The sequence below is a fragment of the Dipteris shenzhenensis genome, chromosome 21 (assembly GCF_047967505.1).
Source record: "Dipteris shenzhenensis isolate YYH24624 ecotype China chromosome 21, Dip_SZ_1.0, whole genome shotgun sequence".
Taxonomy (NCBI): Eukaryota; Viridiplantae; Streptophyta; class Polypodiopsida; order Gleicheniales; family Dipteridaceae; genus Dipteris; species Dipteris shenzhenensis.
In genome coordinates this window covers 19,894,083-19,900,637 of record NC_141616.1, presented here as the reverse complement: position 1 = coordinate 19,900,637, position 6,555 = coordinate 19,894,083, and positions in this window count along the sequence as shown.

Here is a 6,555-nt window from a genome sequence, read left to right as displayed (position 1 = left end):
GATATGTAATGTGCTACTCCTCAGGATCGGCTCTCATGCCAATAGTTGCAAGTATGCTCTCGTGATTCTCCACTGCAAGGCGCCATCGTGGAGTGGACGTCGCCTTGCGAGTGCGAACACGACTCAAAGTAATCTTGATCGCAACAACAAGATGAGAATACATGTATGCCTCCTAATCCGCCATGTAATCCTGGAACTGAATATAGCGACCACGCCTTTGTATCTGCTAAAAATAGTGGCCACCTATGATCATTCTATGAGCATTGAAGTGCATCCCATGCCCATCCACTGTATCCTCATTTAGCACAATCTTCACCATAGAGCATCGCAACAAAAAATAATCCACACTCTCCTCATTGCCCTATGAAGCGTGAAGATATCACCAATACACAAAATATCTATAAGCTGGTCATAATCTCTAGAGGAACTGAATCCCGCATCCTGATCATCATGTATCTCCTCCCAAGGTTGGAAGGGAGAAAGCACTCGCCGTGCCCATGGATCGGCCCATGGTATCATGGAGCACCCTCCCCAATCATCATCAATGCATGGGGAGCAAAGACATGCAAACCGTCGAGACAAGATCGTGGGGTGAGACTCACCTATGCTCCTGATGGAATGGAAATCAAGAGTGCCAGACACTGAACGACAATCAAAAGTCCTAGACCGATCAAGACTCCCAATGTCCATGCACCAAAAACATCGGCTCACCACCCTATTGTCACGCTACTGAAACGAGGAGATAGCACTAGTGGATAAGTGCTGGCTACACCACTGCACCACATCATGTGCATCCTTGAAGCGATCGGCACTGTGACACAACTGGTATCGACGCAAAGCATGCTTCATGCAAGCACCTGCACCATCATGCTCTCCCTTACCATGCCCTGTCTCGAAGTAGCTCCATGTGATCAGAATGCCTATCTCATGGTGCCATCTGCAAAACTAATAAAACTATCTAGTAGATTTGAACAAACCACCACAGCCGTCTGACCAGATCCAGCGCCGCTGCCATGTAACACCATGATCCTTCAAGAAACTATCATGCAAAGTGAAGCAATGCTACACAAAATGGGCATCATGCAATCGATCATCACTAATGTAGAAGTGATACTCTCGCACAATGATGCATGAGTCCATGGTGCTATCAATGCCATCCACATGAGCCTATGCATGATGATAGCTAATGTGCACAAATATAGCAACCTGCAATATGGCATTGAAAAAAAATATAACTATTGAAATAATTCAATATAATGAGGCCATAAAAAAACTAATAAGTTAATCACACGTCACCTGTTTGGAGAAATAATACTCCGATTGGATCTCATGCTATGGTGCAAAGGTATAATTCTCTGCAAAGTCCACCACTGAGACAACCACCCCTATATGAAATGTCCTCAAACATGCACGGAACTGACGATCCTCCCACTTCGCAGTGTGCAAGTGGTGTATGTAGCAGTACAGCTTCCCTTAAAAACTGTCAATGAATACAACAAGTGGTGTCTCCTTCCCCACAAGTTGCAACCTCCTCGACTGTGCACCACCATCTAATGTCAGGGTACTGTACTCATACTGCTGCCAACGAACCATCTACAGGTCACAAGTATCTAGTGCAACTCGTGGCACTCTAGCAAAGTCACCACAAAAAGTACACCTGCCTTCCACACAATGAAGGGAGTGGAATAAAGCATTTCCATCTCGTGTACACAATATGGAATGAATGAAGTCGCGAGGGCTAGTAGGAACCACTCCCCTATGACCATCAAGGGAACAGAATACGTCATACATCAATCCAAAATCCACATGGTAGCGGCAACAGCATGTGTCACGCTCCTAAGAGCATCACACAAACCATGGCCCGCATTGCTCAGATGACCTCTGCCCAATCCTGAACTCTGAGTGTGCCTCTACAATCTGAGTGTACAACTCAACCTGGGTACACTCCAAAAAACATGCACCATGCTCAATGTACACACCACGTGACACCCTCTTCTGCGATGCCGTCTTGAACACCGAGGATGCTCTGCAATGCTCCTCCCAAAATTGTTGTATGAAGGACCTAGTGGAATCATCCAATAATCGATCGCTGCTAGGTGCACGACCACTCGAAGCCCAAAGAGCATCAGTCTCACGATCCTCTAGACTCTGTCTCCTAATCATGCCTGCTCATAATGTGCGTGGTGAAATCTGAAGAAGACATGAAGCGATACGCACATGACCTATCATATGAGGTCTACTAATGGCAAACACAATAGCACGATGTGCTGCTAAGGAATCACTAGAGTTCCTATGCTTAATAGAAGCATAGGAACGTCGAACACTGCTAAGGACCTTGCTACATACAACCCTATCTCTACGTGCACCAAGACCAGCAAGCCTCCTACACTCTACCAAGTCAGGGTGATCAATCAGGTATATGAGAAGAGCATATTGCGAAGCTGGTGTGAGGTCACTAAAAAAATACTGCATAATATTGCTAGTACGATGACGGATAGTGGACTTCGGCAAGTCACGTCGTGAAGCAACACTGCTGCTGCAAGGTGGGGCAAGGGGATCAATGGGAGATGGTAGGGTGGAGGGGGGAAGGGAGGCGCCAAGGGGAAGGGGGGGAGGGGGACGGGGGAGGGTGGAGGGGGAAGAGGTAGAGGTGGAGGTCAAAATGTAGGTGGCTAGGAGAAGAGCAGAGGCTGGAGGTAGGCTGGAGGTAGGGTAGCAGATGAGGATGTGGAGGGGGGGACAATGGAGGTGGGGGTGGGGGTGGGGGTGGGGGTGGGGGTGGAGGTGGAGGTGGGATGTAGAGGTGGATTTGGATCGATGGCGATAGCGTGACGAGCCTTCTCCTTGCACTCCTCGTCAATGAGATTTGGAGGGGGGTTCCTACATCTTTCACATCTACTAGCTCTATGGCTTTGAGAACCCATTCTCAATGAAAGTAGGATGAAAGGTGTGACAAAGTGATGGGGAGGCAAGAATGGCTAAGAATGGGTGAAATGAACCAAAACGTGGTTTCTTATAGAGAGCCTCAACTCATCCACTAGATTGCTCTTACTCATCCACTAGATTGCTCTTGATTATTATTGGTGGAGAAGGTGCTAAGATTGAAAATAATTGGCTACTAAATTACGTTGGATTTTGTTTTGAAACTAATTTTTGTGGTCTACTCCAAATACCTTGATCATGGTCATAAACCATGACAATTTGATTTGTCAATTGATTATTTTGCCATTTCTAAATACCTCCAAATACCTCGATTGTGCTCAAAAACCTCGATCGAGGTATTCTATGCCTTGGTCATAAACCTCGATCGAGGTATTCTATGCCTCACGGCACACCGTGGTCATAAACCTCAATCGACGTATTCTATGCCTCACGCACATCGCGGTCATAAACCTCGATCGAGGTATTCTATGCCTCATGCACATCGTGGTCATAAACCTCGATCGTGGTATTCTATGCCTCATGCACATCGTGGTCATAAACCTTGATCGTGGTATTCTATGCCTCACGCACTCAAATCACATGCATGTATAACTTACCATGCATATTGATGATGTGGCTCGCCATCATCATGTTGTGTATACATGTGGCTGATGTGGCACCATGCATGGTGATGATGTGGCAATATGGTGTGGAATATATGAGTCTCTTCCATGATGTGGAAATGTGATGTGGCATGATGAGTTGGCATTCATGAGGTGGTAGATTGACATGGCAAATTGAGGTGGAGGGATTGGTGACGTGGTAATGTTGACGAGGTATGCCAAGGTGGCAAGGTGTGATGACATGGCTCCAAGAGTTCCTATGATGTGGAATGATGAGGTGGCACATGTGGTTGATGTGGCAGTACGTGTGGCAATCTAAGGTGACATGGCAAGGAGTGATGTCACATCTCTTTGATGACATGGCACCATGCGGTCTAACAACGTGGCATGGTTGCAAGGCAAAAATAGATGACTCAGCCTTCCACATGGGTAGGATGCACACTCCAAAGGCTTGCCACTAGGGTCGGTGATGCTCCTAGCCTACCTCACCAAGCCTAATACAAAGCCTACCTTGTCTTGGTATTAGGCTTGGGTGGCCCTTTTCCCCCCACAAAAGGGAGATTTCACTCTTGGAGGCCATATTGTACATTTCCCTTACTCAAATTTAACCAAAATTTTTTCCTCTTATTCATCATGCGGAGGACTAAAAATATTGACATTTTTGAAATGTTTGGTCATGTTTGAGAATTACTAGATTTATTTTTAATATTCTTAAACTAAAAATTAAACTTCAATCTTCTTAAATCTAACCGTTGGATTTGGGATTTGATGATTGAACCACACACCTTATGTGCCTACTAACCTTCCACCAAATTAGATTTGTTTAATTATTCAAAATACTAAAAAAATGTGGTGTGCTACTAAAATGCATGTATTTTATGACTTTATTTATTATAAATAATTATTGATAATCAGATAAGTCATTCAAATAATTGCCAATAAATCAAGTTAAGCTCTACATAATGTAAAGTGACCACCTACAAAGTTTCAATAACATTTAATCTAAAATGAGTGAGAAATTTAGAATTTAATATGACACTCTCTGTTCGTGACAAAGGTGTGACTGCCCTAGAACCATGCCGTGTGACACAAATAAATTTTTTGTGTGTGCATCGAATTTTCGATCAGACTATACCATTGTGTGCACAATAGCATGTGTGATGTTGTGTCTGAAGACTTCAAAGACTAGATCCATAGGGAAGTAGGTGAGATTTGCATTTTTGTGTGCTAAAAAGCTTGTTTTTCCACCTCCTAAGGATTGGGGAGTGAACAAAAAGTGGACACCCTTAGCTTGCTACTTCCCTAAAAAATTTCCATCACCTGTTTTCTCTTTGTCTCCTCTTATTGACATGACTACTAATATTTGTCAAGAATTGCCTATAGTGAAATTAGAAGCAATATTAAAAGGATAGTCTTATGAATGTTTGCATTTGCATCCATCCTCCTTTTGTAGTACTAAATGTCACTTGAGCTCCATATATATGCTAACCATAATGAGGAAGGTGACATGTGCAAATATGAGTTATAGGGAGTGAGGCAGGTGAATAGATGGTAAAAAGGGAATGGGGATATTTTGTGTATCTTTTAAAATCTATGTAGTTGCCTTTCATGAACATATTAGGAATTAAGGCATTGTATCATATGTTCTATAGAGTAGAGGAACACTTACCTAACACTCTGCGGTAGGCATTGATTTACCAGATCAGAGTAATCTACTACCTGAAAATTTCTTGAAAGGACAAATTGTACTTGAGTGTATGTTAAGATTGGATTTCAAAATAACACATAGGTCTTATTTATTCATTGAGAGGATATGAAGAAAAATGTTTGCAAGTGCTTGCTTCACTGTGACTCTATATTTCTTTGAGTAGTTTGATGCAAATCTACATAGATAGATAGATACATACAAACATTTGTGCACTACGCTTGTATGCATCAAGCATGTTTCTATGTATAGAGACAGTAGTGCCTGTGGGTACACACAATTCGTGCATGCACTTGCACTTCCATATGCCCCCCTCCCTAGCCTTGCCTCAACCCAACTCTCTCTCTCTCTCTCTCCCCCCATTCTCTCTCTCTCACATGCACCCCCCCATCTCTCTCTCTCTCTCTCTCTCTCTCTCTCTCTCTCTCTCTCTCACACTCACACACACATGCACACATACGCATGTAGTATCTATAGAAATGTATAAGTATGTAAATTTATGTAAATAAATAAATAAACGTTGTATGTGTGTGATGCATGAGATGCATGTGTGTATATACATGCACGCACGCACGTACTTATGTACAGATATATGTATCTGATTGTGAATATTTTCATTAGTGCACCATTGCATGTCAACAATGGGTGTGCTCATGCATATTTACAAATGTTTCACGCCTTGGGGTTTTCAATGCCTAAATTTGGACATGTTTCCTTAATTTTGGCACTTGATCGAAGCAAATTATCAAAAAGGCATGGCGCTACTTCTATTGGTCAAGTGATTTGTTGCACTGGTCTGCATTTTTCATGGTATCATTGTGCTTAAAATTCAATCATAGTCAATATTGAAGATTTGTTACTGGCTTATTTCAGTTTAAGGATATGGGTTTTTGACCCCAAGCTATGGAGAACTACCTAGCACTCCTTGGATGGAATGATGGACTATTCAACTCAGTAAGTGTACATGATCTATGGTTGATAACTTGCTCCTTCATCTTTGGGTGGTACAATCTCTTGCAATTTTAAGCAACATAGCTAAGAAAGCTGCCACAATTGGAACCCTTGCAAACAAACTGCCGGCATGGAAGGATTGGAGAGCATTGGAAGCAAGCAGGTCTTGTGGCAGAATTTGCAGGACCTCTTGTGAATGTAAGACTTTAGAGGCAAATTTGGTAAATAATAAAAACGTAAGAGACTTAATCTTTAATGGGCAGTGCACTTTGTGACATAGACAAGTCATGGAAGCTAGGGTATTTGCTTTTTGTGGTCACCTTATATTTCTCAAAATGGGCAACTAATCTTTGA